At 46.2% G+C, this 14,324-nt stretch overlaps 1 protein-coding gene across 3 annotated transcripts in view; it reads left to right on the top strand.

The window, feature by feature from the left end:
* The window catches only part of LOC137562521 (vitelline membrane outer layer protein 1-like), a 141,226-nt gene that overhangs the window by 2,270 nt on the left and 124,632 nt on the right, over positions 1–14,324 (top strand). The window contains exon 1 of one of the 3 annotated variants that reach the window (XM_068273929.1): positions 11,553–11,627. The exons of the other annotated variants lie outside the window; for them this stretch is intronic. The gene's annotated coding sequence lies outside the window, so the exon portion shown is untranslated. Of the gene's footprint in view, positions 1–11,552; positions 11,628–14,324 lie in introns of those variants that run through there. 3 annotated transcript variants of the gene reach the window in all.

Here is a 14,324-nt window from a genome sequence, read left to right as displayed (position 1 = left end):
GCTTTTTTTCCAGCATTGCGGTAGGTAAGATAAGGTGCAGCAATATGGTGATTATAGTCAGGTGTACAAACATGGCAGAGTGCTGAGTCAGGAGTATCCCTGCATCCATAGCTCTTTTGGAGGGACAGTCCCTCTTTGGGAAAGAAACCCCTCTGTCCCTCTTTCTTCCTCATTTCAGGACTCGGGTACAGATTTATGGAAATATATGTATTTTTCTATGGAAAAAAGAAAAGCCAATGTCAACTGAAAAAAGCAAACAGTCAGATACTTACCTAAGGAGGGGAATGCTCTGTGTCCTATAGTGGTAGGTTTTTATAAATCCATGCAGAAATCACCAAATAGTGCAGTTTTCTTCTTAAAGGATGCCCGAAGTGACATGTGACATGATGAGATAGACATGGGTATGTACAGTGCCTAGCACACAAATAACTAGGCTGTGTTTCATTTTTTCTTTGTCTGAAAGACTTAAAAATCAAGCATGTAAATGGCTTACTCAGTCCTGACTCAGACAGGAAGTGACTACAGTGTGACTCACACTGATAAGAAATTCCCCTTTTTATCTCTTTCTTGCTCTCAGAAGCCATTTTCTGCTAGGAAAGTGTTTTATAGTTGGAATTTCTCATCAGTGAGGGTCACACTGTAGTCACTTCCTGTCTGAGTCAGGACTGAGTCAGCCACTTACATACCTGATATTTAATTCTTTCAGACAGAGAAAGAAAAAAAAGGAACACAGCATAGTTATTTGTGTGCTGGGCACTGTACATACACATGTCTATCTCGTCATGTCACATGTCACTTCGGGTATCCTTTAAACTGTTCTTAAAGGGGTTCTGTGGGGGTTTCCTACGGATAAAACTGCCACTTTCCTGGGGCTTCTATCAGCCCCCTGCAGCGGTAATGTCCCACGCCGTCCTCCTCCGATCCGCCGTTCCCCGCAGCCGGCACCGGGCTATTATTCGTCTATTACACAGATGAATAATGCACGCTGCCGCGCTCCCTCTCGCATCATCTGAAGCTTACTGCGCAGGCGCAGTACAAAGGTTTCTTGCACTGCACCTGCGCAGTAAGCTTCCGATGACGCAGGCGGAAGCGAGTGGGTGCGCGGCCACTGCAGCGCAGCCGCAGTTGGATTTCATGCCGCGCTAGACCGGGGCTGGCGGCGGAGAGCGGTAAATTGGAGGAAGACGGCGTGGGACATTACCGCTGCAGGGGGCTGATAGAAGCCTCAGGTAAGTGGCAGTTTTTATCCGTAGGAATCCCCCCACAGAACTCCTTTAAAGAGAACCCGAGGTGGGTTTGAAAAATCCTATTAGGACACAGAGGCACATTCTGCATACAATGCCCAGCCTCTGTGTCCTTACAGTGTCCCCCCTGTCTCCTCCTTTGCTCTGCTGTCCCCCATAGAAAAAAACGCCAGGCTAGCGACACACAGATTGTCGCTAGCTGGCTGTTTACCTGAAGGCTGCCACTCACCGCCGTTCCCCCGCCTCCTCTATAGCGCTGCTCCCCGCCTGTGTCCCTTCCCTCCCTGCCTCTGTAAGCTTCCTCCAATCAACTTACAGAGGCAGGGAGGGAAGGGACACAGGCGGGGGAACGGCGGTGAGTGGCAGCCTTCAGGTAAACAGCCAGCTAGCGACAATCTGTGTGTCGCTAGCCTGGCGTTTTTTTCTATGGGGGGCAGCAGAGCCCAGGGGAGCCTGGAGACACACTAAGGACACAGAGGCTGGGCATTGTATGCAGAATGATCCTCTGTGTCCTAATAGCATTCTTTAAACCCACCTCAGGTTCTCTTTAAATAGGAGGAGTAAGGGCTGAAACCCATTAGAGCGATTGTTTTGAGCGTTTAGGGAGCGGTTCAAAACGCTAGCGATTTTTCCCAAATGCTCAGCTAATGTTAATGGATGGGCCAAATTCCACTGGAGCGATTATCAAAATTGCAAACACAGAACATGCAGCATTTTTTGCGTTTCTGCAATGTAAAGTATATAAAAACGCTGGCATAATCACTCATGAATCGCTAGACAGAGCGATTTGCTAGCATTTTTAAATGACTGCACACTTTAAAAAAATGTATATTATTTGAAAGGACCAATCAGAATTAAAAGCGCTAATTACTACTCAATCGCTGGCAAAACCGACCGCCGCAACCGACCCCCTAACCCCCAGCCCTGGCGCACTACCCATACTCGCAACCTCCAGAGGGAAACACGCGCCACTGAACGAAAATGGCGGAAAACTCGACTAAACCAGGATTTCCTACAGTACAAGACTAACCTGCAGCAGTTCCACACTGCCCTTGCTCATGCAAAGCAGGAATACTTTACCAAGCTCATCGGAGCACAAGCTTCCAATCCCCGGCGTCTTTTTAGCACCTTCAACTCCCTGCTTAAACCCACCCCCCCACCTTCTGTTTCCTCCCTCTCTGCCACAGATTTAGCCACCCACTTCACCAACAAAATAGTCTCCATCCGTCAGGAAATATCCAATCTTCAATCTTCACCTCCCACCCGCTCACAACCAGCTCCTTCTCCACCCTATCCTCCCCTCACCTCCTTCACTCCTACTACCACTGAGGAGGTCAACCACCTACTGCAGACTTCCCATACAACTACCTCCCCCCTTGACCCTATCCCTTCTGATCTACTTCAGCCTCACTTCACGGATCTGGCCCCAGTCCTCACTACCATGTTTAACCTCTCCCTATCCACAGGCACCTTCCCCTCAGACTTCAAGCAGGCCACTGTACTGCCTCTCCTCAAGAAACCCTCCCTCGACCCCTCGCTACCCTCCAACTACCGCCCGATCTCCCTCCTCCCCTTCGCCTCAAAACTCCTTGAGCGTCTGGTTCACAAACGCCTGACCCAGTACCTCAATGCCAACTCACTACTAGACCCACTGCAATCTGGATTTCGGCCTGCCCACTCAACCGAAACGGCTCTCACCAAAGTGGTCAATGACCTTGCCTTAGCTAAAGCTGAAGGTAAATACACCATTCTCCTCCTCCTTGACCTTTCAGCAGCTTTTGATACAGTAGATCATCCCCTACTCCTCCAGTCCCTCCAATCCATGGGCATTCACGATCTCGCCCTGACCTGGCTTTCATCCTACCTCTCCAACCGCTCCTTCACGACCTCCTTCAATGAGTCCTCGTCCACCCCCAACCACCTCTCAGTGGGAGTCCCCCAAGGCTCGGTCCTTGGCCCCCTACTGTTCTCCCTATACACATCCTCCATTGGCAAGGTTATCTCCTCCATGGGTTTTAACTATCATCTGTATGCAGATGACACACAGATCTACCTCCACACCCCTGACATATCCACCACTACCATGGACAAGGTCTCCTCCTGCCTATCTGCCATCTCCTCCTGGATGTCCGCTAGGTTCCTAAAACTAAATCTAGACAAAACGGAATTTATGATCTTCCCACCCCGGTCATCCCTGGACCTCCCAGATGTGCAGGTCACTGTTAACCACACTACTATTCACCCTACCTCTCAAGCCCGCTGTCTGGGTGTCACCCTGGACTCCGCACTCTCCTTCACTCCCCACATCCAAAACCTCACAAAGTCCTGCAACTTCCACCTTCGTAACATCTGTAAGATTCGCCCTTTCCTGACCCCTGCCACCACCAAACTCCTCATCCATTCCCTCATAATTTCCCGCCTCGACTACTGCAATGCCCTTCTGTCTGGACTCCCTAAGACCCGAATAGCCCCACTGCAGTCCATCATGAATGCGGCTGCCAGAATTATCCACTCCTCCCATCGCTCCACCAGGGCGGCTCCCCTCCGTGAATCCCTCCACTGGCTTCCTATCCAGTCCAGAATCAGATTCAAGATATTGTGTCTGACGTACAAATCCATCCACAAAACCTGTCCAACCTACATTTCTGATCTTACTCAGAGATACACACCAAGCCGCTCACTCCGCTCCTCCAATGAACTTCGCCTGACCGTCCCCCGCATCACCCAGTCCCATGCACGCCTCCAAGACTTCTCAAGAGCCGCTCCGACACTATGGAACTCCCTACCTCCACCCATTAGGGCAGCCCCCTCCTTCAACACCTTCAAGAAGGCCCTCAAAACTCACCTTTTCACTCTTGCCTACCACCCCTCACAATTGCTCTAAACCCACAGCCGAACTCTGGTCCCCTACCATTCGTGTCCCTACCTCTCCCTCTAGATTGTAAGCCTTTGGGCAGGGTCCTCACTCCTTTTGTGTCCTACCTGATCATGCACCTCTATTACTGTGCACCCATGCTTTGCATTTGAGTGAACCTAACTTGCCTAATCTCCATGCTCCCCTCCAGTGACTGACTAAGCATTACCTTGTACTAATACTGTGCTGTGTGATCTGGTTTTCTTGTATTCCTGTGTTGTCATATTGCTGTATGTCACCCCTAAATATTGTCTGTAACCTAAATTAATGTCCAGCGCTGCGTAATATGTTGGCGCTTTATAAATACAACAAATAAATAAATAAATAAATAAAACGCTTACACTTTTTAAAATCGCTACCAAAATCACCAGAAAACGCTCATGAAATCGCTTACAAAACGTTCATTAAAATCGATAACGATTAGTGATTTGTAGTGGGTTCCAGGCCTCAGGAAGGTTTCTCAGGCAGTGCAGTGTGTGAGAAGAATGGCTGTTGCTGAGGTAACCAATGCATCTGATGTATTGCATCAATGCCCAGCACTGGAAGGGTTAAAGTGCACCAGAAATTGAGCCCCCGCCATAAAACATTCATACCTGGTGCTTCCTCTGGCCCCCTCCGGCCAGATCGCTCCCATACCATCCTCTTCTCACTCTCCGTTCCTCCGCAATTGGCCCCGGAAAAACTGTGGCCAGTCTCCCGGCGATGGGAGCGAGATGGGGGAGCGTACCTGGCCCAACTGCACCTGCGCCATGTGCAGTCCCGATCCTCCCCATAGTGAGGACCAGAGCTAAGCTGGAGGCTGCTAGATCGCTGGATCCCGGCATGGTAATGTATCCAGCGAGTAATCGGAGGGTGGCGGCAGATAATACTAGCTAGCATAGTGCTAGCTAATATCTAAAGGACACAATTAAATTAATTAATTAATTCTGGTGATCCCGGATCCTCAGCAAAACCTCTGCAGTGGCATGCCCGACGCAGTGTCGGTCATACTGCTAAGGAGGTTAAAGAGGAGCTGTTAGGTATAAGGTCTCAGAGAAAATAAACACATATATCAGTAGCTAAAGATTGGCTGTACTTACATTACATATGCATTTCACTGTCCACGTTTGTACTTCACAGAATTTTTATATAGTATATGCAGAGATTGATGCTCCTGACAGCTCATATCACTGGACACTGCGGCGTTTAGGGAGAGATCGCGATTAGCTGTGCTATGCATGCTAATCGCCGGCAAACCGTTGCATGTAACACGTTTGCGGTTAACTTTAACCGCAAACGCGGCAGTGAGAACACTGCCATAGTGTTACATGTGCTAGCGGTTGGCCTTAAGCGGGAATTGCGCGATTCCCGCTTAAGTGTGAATGGACCCTTAAAGAGGAACTCCAGTGAAAATAATGTAATAAAAAAAGTTCTTCATTTTTACAATAATTATGTATAAATGATTTAGTCAGTGTTTGCCCATTGTAAAATCTTTTAAATCCCTGATTGACATTCTGACATTTATTACATGGTGACATTTTTACTGCTTGCAGGTGATGTAGCTGCTGCTTTCTGTTTTGGCAGTTGGAAACAGCTGTAAACAGCTATTTCCCACAATGCAACAGGGTTCACAGACAGGAAACTGCTAGAAGTACCTCGGTACTCAGAGCTTCTTGTGGGAGGGGTTTCACCACAATATCAGTCATACAGCGCCCCCTGATGGTCTGTTTGGGAAAAGGAATAGATTTCTCATGTAAAAGGGGGTATCAGCTACTGATTGGGATAAAGTTCAATTCTTGGTCAGAGTTTCTCTTTAACCCATTCAGGTTCCGTCGTTTTCACGTGAGAAATGTTCACCTCCCATTCATTAGCCTATAACTTTATCACTACTTATCACAATGAACTGATCTATATCTTGTTTTTTCCGCCACCAATTAGGCTTTGTTTGGGGGGCACATTTTGCTAAGAGCCACTTTACTGTAAATGCATTTAAACAGGAAGAATAAGAAAAAAATAGAAAAATTCATTATTTCTCAGTTTTCAGCCATTATAGTTTTAAAATAATACATGCCTCCATAATTAAAACTCATGTATTGTATTTGCCCATATGTCCCGGTTATTACACCGTTGAAATTATGTCCCTATCACAATGTATGGCGACAATATTTTATTTGGAAATAAAGGTGCATTTTTTCCATTTTGCATCTATCACTATTTACAAGTTTAAAATAAAAAAAATATAGAAATATTTCATCTTTACATTGATATTTAAAAAGTTTAGACCCTTAGGTAAATATTTACATGTTTTTTTTTTTTTTATTGTAATGGATTTTTTTTTTATAGTAAACATTTTATTTGGGTACTTTTGGGAGGGTGGGAGGTAAACAATAGATTTATAATGTAAATGTGTGTTAATTCTTTTTTTCAGGTGTAGTATTACTTTTTGGCCACAAGATGGCGGCCATGAGTTTGTTTACATGACGTCACTCTAAGCGTAACACATGCTTAGAGTGACACATCTGGAAGGGAACGGCCAGAAAAGGCACAGCTTCCGAGAGAAGCTGTCGCTTTTTCAGCGGGGGAGAGGAATCAGTGATCGGGCTCCATAGCCCGATACATTGATTCCTTGGCTACCGAATCCGCGGCCGGGAGTGTGCGTGCGCGTGAACCAAAATAGGTTAAGGTAGCCATGCATCTAGCGATTTGGCTGTACAATCGACTATTCGATTCGATCATTTTATAGAATTGAGCGGGAATTGAGTGTTCCAGAATTCCCAATCAATGAAAAGTGGGTGATTTCATGGCATATTGACCAGCTTAGTCAATTGAGCAGGATGCAAGACATCGGTCAATGGCACAGGAATCGGTTACTGTTCACATGTCATTTGATCAACTCCGAGTCAATTTTTGCTTTCAGAACATGGTGACACAACATCGGTCAGATCGAATGTGACGGTAAATCGCATAGGATATCGGCTGTAGTGTTTGGGTCACTAGTCGGATCGACTTTCGATCAACCGTACTGAAGTCGATTCCTCAATAAAGTTGATTGCTTTGTCGATTGAATCAGAATCGCTAGATGTATGGCTACCTTTACCTCCTGTGTGCACCCAATACTTGCCTCAGCGCTAACATATAGGGAACCTGAACCAAGTAAAATTATTTAAAATAAACACATGACGTAGCTGTAAATGAATATTACATACTAACCTCATCATAAGTTCCTCTCAGAAGCTCACCATTTTCTCCTTACAGTGATCCCTTCCAGTTCTGACAAGATTTTGTCAGAACTGAAATATACCAGTTGCAGTCAGTTACATATCAGCAGCTGTCAGTTACAACTGAATGTGCAAGGTAATGTCTATGTTTCCCTATGGCTCAAGTGGGTGATATTACAGTTTAACAGTGTGCTGACCAGGAAGCTGTTATGGGATAATGGCCATTTTCAAAATGGCGGATGGAGAATTCCATTGATCACAGTGGACAAACAGGACGCGGGAGAGGAGAAAGAGATTGAGGAGTAGACTACACAGGAGGTAAGTATGACCTGTGTATGGTTATTTTGAATTTTTATTTTCAGTTCAGGTTCTCTTTAATGTGCCTGTTAACGGTACCATTTTTTTTACCAAATGTAATCTTTCGATACGATTTTTATGATTGAAATGTATAGAAAATTTGCATTTATGAAGGAACAATTCTTTGCTCGATTGCTAAATAGAATAAAATCGATCCGAAAGTTGGATTTTATGATCGAATTTGAAGAATCGTTCTGTAAATGTGAACAATCGATAATTGCCTTCAGATTTGTTACGATCATTCAAATCGCATCAAAAGATAGCATTTAGTGAAAAATTGTATAGTGAATGGGCACCTTTACAAAGATTCCTTCCATTTCTGACAAGATTTTGTCAGCACTGAAATATATCAGTTGCTGTCACTTAGGCCTGGTTCACATTAGCGGTAAAAAACAGTCTGTTCCCGGATTGGAAGGGAACAGATGGGAACGGATCCAATATTAACCTGTGGATCCGTTCATATGTATCCGTCCGTACGGATCTGTTGCGTACATTCCATTGAACAGACCGCAAGTTTCCTGCAGCACTGACTTTTCCAAACCGCTGAGCCCAGCGGACCTGAAATGAAAGCTGATGCGCTGCATTGCGGGCAATGAGAAAACAGAACTTTTCTTCCATATAGTGAAGAAACGGACTGTTCTAAATAGACAAGATCACATTGGTGGTGGGGGTCTGGGGGGGATGTGGGGAAACGGAACGGAAGCAGCGGAAGGAAAACGGATCCGATCGACCGGTCCGTTTGCCACTCCAACGCAAGTGTGAACCGTGCCTTATAACTGAAAGGACAACTGATGAGCAAGGTAATGTCCATGTTTCTCTATGGCTCAAGTGGAAGATATTACAGTTTAAAGGAGTTCTGTGGGGGGTTGTGGAAGAGAAAAACGGACACTTACCTTGGGCTTCTATCAGCCCCGTGCAGCGGTAATGTCCCACGCCGTCCTCCTCCCATCTGCCGTTCTCCGCCGCCGGTCCCAGTCTAAGCGGTATGGGATCCAACTGCGGCTGCGCTAGAGTGGCCGCGCACCCGCTCGCTTCTGCCTGCGTCATCGGAAGCTTACTGCGCAGGCGCAGTACAAGGCTCCGTTGTACTGCGCCTGCGCAGTAAGCCTCAGATGACGCAAGCGGAGGCACGGCAACGCGCATTATTCGTCTGTGTGACAGCCGAATAATAGCCCGGTGCCGGCTGCGGGGAACGGCGGATGGGAGCAGGACGGCGTGGGACATTACCGCTGCATGGGGCTCATAGAAGCCCAAGGTAAGTGGCAGTTTTTCTCTTCAGAAACCCCCACAGAACCCCTTTAACAGTGTGCTGACCAGGAAGCTGTTATGGGTAATGGCCATTTTCATAATGGAGGAGGGAAAATTCTATTTCCATTTTGGTTGGACTTGATGGATGGATGTCTTTTTTCAACCAAACTATGTCACTATGTAATAGATCACAGTGGACAAACAGGACTCAGGAGAGGAGAGAGAGATTGATGAGTAGACTACACGGGAGGTAAGTATGATGTGTGTATTTTGACTTTTAATTTTCAGGTCAGGTTTCCTTCAAAGCAAACATGAAATGAAAATTAAAAGTCAAAATAAACTAACACATGTCATACTTACCTCCCGTGTAGTCTACTCATCAATCTCTTTCTCCTTTCCCAAATCCTGTTTGTCCACTGTGATCAATGAAATTCTCTGTCCTCTATCTTAAACATGACAATGACCCTGGAACCACTTCTGGTTCAGTTAAATTGTAACATCGCCCACTTGAGCCATAAGGAAACATGGACATTATCTTGCACATCAGTTGTCCTTTCAGTTAAAACTGACAGCAACTTATCTATAACTGACAGCAACTGATATAGTTCAGTTCAGGCATCACTTTTAGAAGAAAATGGTGATCTTCTGAGAGGAACAAGTATTCTGAGCGCGTTAAGGATGTAATATTCATTTGCAGGTACATCGTGTTTATTTTAAATAATTTTACTCAGTTCAGGTTCCCTTTAAGGCCGGTACACACTTCCAGTATGAGGGCCACAGATGCTGAATAGTATATACAGATTGGCCTCAATTCACTAAGATCATGCTGGAGATAATAAGGCAAGAGAAAACGTACCTCCACACAGTGAGAGAGTTATCTTATCTCTTCATTCCTTAAAGAAAACCTGAACTGAAAATTAAAAGTCAAAATAAGCATACACAAGTCATACTTACCTTCCATGTAGTCTACTCCTCAATCTTTCTCCTCTACTGCATCCTGTTTGTTCACTGTGATCAAGGGAATTTTCCGTCCTCCATTTTGAAAATGGCCATTACCCAATAACAGCTTTCTGGTCAGCACACAGTTAAAATGTAATATCACCCACTTGAGCCATAGGGAAACATGGACATTACCTGGTACATCAGTTTTCCTCTCAGCTGTAACTGACAGCAACTGATATTTTACTAACAGCAACTGATATATTTCAGATCTGACAAAATGTTGTCAGAACTGTAAAGGTGGCCATACACTGGCCCGATTCCCGGCCGTTTCGACAGCAGATTCGATCCTGGGATCAAATCTGCTGCCAATCGTTCGCGGTAAACGCCGCCGACGATCCGATTTCCTCCCGAAATCGGATCGGTCCGTCGATCGCGCCATGCGGGAAATTACCCTCGATCGCCCACGGGTAAAGTGCGCGTCGCTAGCGGCGGCCGATCCGATGAAAAATACATTACCTGATGCGGGCTCCCGGGCGTCTTCTCCGTATCTTCTCAGCGCTGCACCCGCTCCATCCCGGCGCTTCCTGGGTCACTGCAGTGACCCAGGAAGTTCAAATAGAGGGCGCTCTATTTGAACTTCCTGGTCACGGAGTGACACAGGAAGCGCCGAGATGGAGCAAGAACAGAGCGGTGCAGTGCGGAGAAGATGCCCGGGAGCCAGCGTCAGGTAATGTATGCGCGGGGGGAGGGGGGGGGACAGGCGGCAGGAGCAGCTCAACAGATTGTGATCGGTTTCAGGCTGAAATCGATTCACAATCTGTTTGCAGTAAAGGCAGCCATACGATCCCTATCTGATCAGATTCGATCAGATAGGGATCTGTCAGCTGGTCGATCTGATGGCACATCGACCAGTGTATGGCTACCTTAAGTGATCATTGTCAGAAGAAAATGGTGAGCTTCTGAGAGGAACTGATGGCAAGATAACTCTGTAATGTTCATTTGAAGTTTTCTCATGTGTTTATTTTAAATATTTTTACTCAGTACAGGTTCTCTTTAAGTTACATCCTCTGTAGTTAAGTTACCTCTTCTGTAGTTATTTTCACACGCAGTTAATTAACAGCCTGTCTTTAACTCTGGAGTTATTTTAAGGATTGAAGAGTTAACTTAATGACAGAAGAGTTAACTTTAGGTTTGCCTGAGGTAAAATGTTTCCTGAATATGACATGCCTTATCACCATGGTGACCACTCTAGAAACTTTATTAAAGACAGGAGATAAGCTTAGTGAATTGAGGCCATTGTGTAGGTAAACCCTCATACTACTTGGAGGAGGTACAATTGGCCAGTGATTGGCCAATGAAAATTGTATTTGTGTACCAGGCTTTATTCTCCTGTTCCATAGACATGTGCTCCAGATATCGGCTGGAGACGGTTGAACACTGAAACCTGTTGATAAAATCCTTGGCTCCTGGCCCATCTCTGACGGAAGAGAGTTTACTGAAAACAGCCTTCCATGAGGAGCAGGTTGTACTGCAGCACCCGACCCCTAGATGGAGGCCCAGAAACTTACCTTACAGGAAGGTCCCAGGGGGGCCCTGAAGCCCACAAAACGTTCATGGATTCTAGTGGTGGCCCTGATGCTGAGGGCAGGAGGCGGCATCTGCAGTACAAGTGAAGCTTCTGTTTCTGACTGAAGTGTGACTGGATTACCTGCATGTTTGCTTCAGGTGTGTGATTTAGACACTACTGCAGCCAGAAATATCAACAGGGCTGCCAGGCAACTGGTATTGTTTAAAAGAAAACACATATGGCCGCCTCCATATACCTCTCGTTACAGTTGTCCTTTATACCTGGCGGTATTATTACTTCCAGATTTTGAGCTCTAAAAGCGGAGCAATATTCTCACAAGCTTTTAGACCCTGAAAGCAAGAATAAAAATCACACCGCTAGAGAGATCTGCGGAAAGCCCTGCACATAACTCACCTCCCTCAGATCCAGCGCTGCAATTCTCCCTCCGTCCACCCCTATAGTGAGGTCGCCGTCTGTTGTCATGACGACAGACGGCGATCTCACCAGATGGTCCAGAAGAGGAATGGCTGCCAGCATCTGGATCCTGTGGAAGGTGAGTTAAAAACGCCCACTACACGCTATACTCTGCATTCACTTCCCGGCGGCTACCTCGGGTCAAGCTCAGGATTACCGCTCTGAGCTGCGGATTTCCAGCCCCGAGCCTGAATCGGGGTTTCCGATAAGGTGGTTAAAGTGAACTAACTAACTTCAAATCGCTGCAAGGGCTGCCATTGTTCAGAAGCTCAACCCCTGGTGTTTTACAACTAGCATTGTCCAGGCTAGGTGTGAAATTCTTCAACTGTAATGCTGGGAATACACGGTTCGTTTTTGCCTTCGTTTAAACCTTCGTTTCGATTGTGCCTTTTGTCCTTTTCGATCCCGAAATAATCGGTCATACGGTTAATATCACCACCCACGGTTTCGGGTTTTTTTTCGATTCTGATGGTTTCGTTTTTCCAATGATCGAAGGCTGCAAAGAAACGAAACGAAAATCCCTTTTTACAGGGACGGACTAGCATAAACGAATATATAATCGATCTGAACAGCCATCAAGCCTACCAATGGCTCGATTAGATGGATAAAGAGAGATAATATCAAACATGTTCGATCACTAGTCGTTCGTTTTTGGGGTCTATTAATCGAAACTATAATGAGATTATGACTATTTTCACATACGTTTTCAACACTCGATTCGTTTACCGAACGAATCGAAGGTTTAAACGAAGGCAAAAACGAACCGTGTATTCCCAGCATTAGACTGATGTTTTCTGTTTGAAGTACAATGGTGGTTTGTTTGTGGTCAGTTAAGTCTAATGAGGTGATTTCTTATCTGTGTTCCACCATCTCCTGCTCAGCAACCGCAGGTCCTTTACAGATGGACAAAGTGGCTATTTTAACCCTTAGATTTAAAAAAATGAGGTAAATTGAAAGTTTTTTTTTAATAATAAACCACATTTTTAGAATGCATTTTTAATTTGCTATAGAGCTGCCCTGGGTGTTAAAAATGATGCTCGGTTCACTTTAAAGTGTACCTGAGAGGAACTGATGAGCAGTATTTATACGTACCTGGAGCTTCCTCCTGCCCAGTGTGCTCCCTCCCTGCCCTGAGTGTCTCAGTTCTTCAGTCTTTGCCAGTAATTGGGTCCCTGTCAGGCCAGTTAGGCGGTGCCTGCGCAGTACTACCTGTGCAGGTGCAGAACCCTCCCAGCTGTGGGAGCGCAATGTGGGCATGCTCACATGCACAGTGCAGCCCGACTGGCGTCACTGGGACCCAATTACTGGCAAAGATTGTAGAAGAACGGAGCCACCTGGGAGGACGGACGGGGAGGGACCACAGGAGGCAGGAGGAAGCCCCAGGTAAGTATAAATACTTTTAGGTTTCCTTTAAAGGACACCTGAAGTGACATAAAAATAGTTAGGTATCGCAGTAGTGGGAAGCCTCTGGATGGTCCCAGATCCTCCTACAGCCCACCGTTTCAGCGCAGGACCCTCTATACTGATTAAACAAAACATGGTGGAATAGGTTTCTTCTGGCCACACTCCCGGCGTGGATAAACACACCCAGACTGGGCATGCACAAGTATGGTCCACACTTGCGATTGTCCGTGGTCGGAAGCACGGCCAGAGGATGATGAGGGCCCCTGCACTGGAACCAGGATCTGGGAAGACTCTGGACCTTCTAGAGCAGGGGTGTCAAACTCTGATATAAAGTGGGCCAACCTCAATGTCTAGTGGCCACCTCCCTCCCTTCCCTAGCATCTAATGCCTCCCCTCCCTTATACAGTTCCCTGGTGTCTAGTGACACTCCTCCATTCTCTATACAGTTCCCTGGTGTCTAGTGACACTCCTCCATTCTCTATACAGTCCCCCGGTGTCTAATGGTCCTCTCCCTCTCCTGTACAGTTCCTTGGTGTGTAATGGGCCCTTCCTCCCTTATACAGTCCCCCTTCACCTCCCTTATATAGTTCTTTAGTGTCTAGTGGCACACCTCCATTCTCTATAGAGTTCCCTGGTGTCTAGAGGCCCCCTCCCTCTCCTACACAGTTCCCTGGTGTCTATTCGTTCCCCCCTTGCATCCAAAACAGTTTCCTGGTGGCTTGTGACCCCCCCCTTTCCCCTAAAAAAAATCCCTGGTGTCTAGCAATAGTCCCTTCCATCCCTGTATTTGCGACAATACAGCTGTAAGTGAGCAACGGTGGTTTCCCATGATGCATCATTCCTGAATATGCCAACAAATTTGCTTTAGGGAAGTTAAAAATAATTTTGTGTAGTGTGACGTTAGAACCTTGCTTGGATTTTTCATGCCTTCCCGTCCCAGGGGCATCACTAGTAGTAACATAACCACCCCCAAGAAA

Source organism: Hyperolius riggenbachi, chromosome 3 (genome assembly GCF_040937935.1).
Source record: "Hyperolius riggenbachi isolate aHypRig1 chromosome 3, aHypRig1.pri, whole genome shotgun sequence".
NCBI classification, from domain to species: domain Eukaryota; kingdom Metazoa; phylum Chordata; class Amphibia; order Anura; family Hyperoliidae; genus Hyperolius; species Hyperolius riggenbachi.
This window is presented reverse-complemented; position numbering and strand designations above follow the sequence as displayed.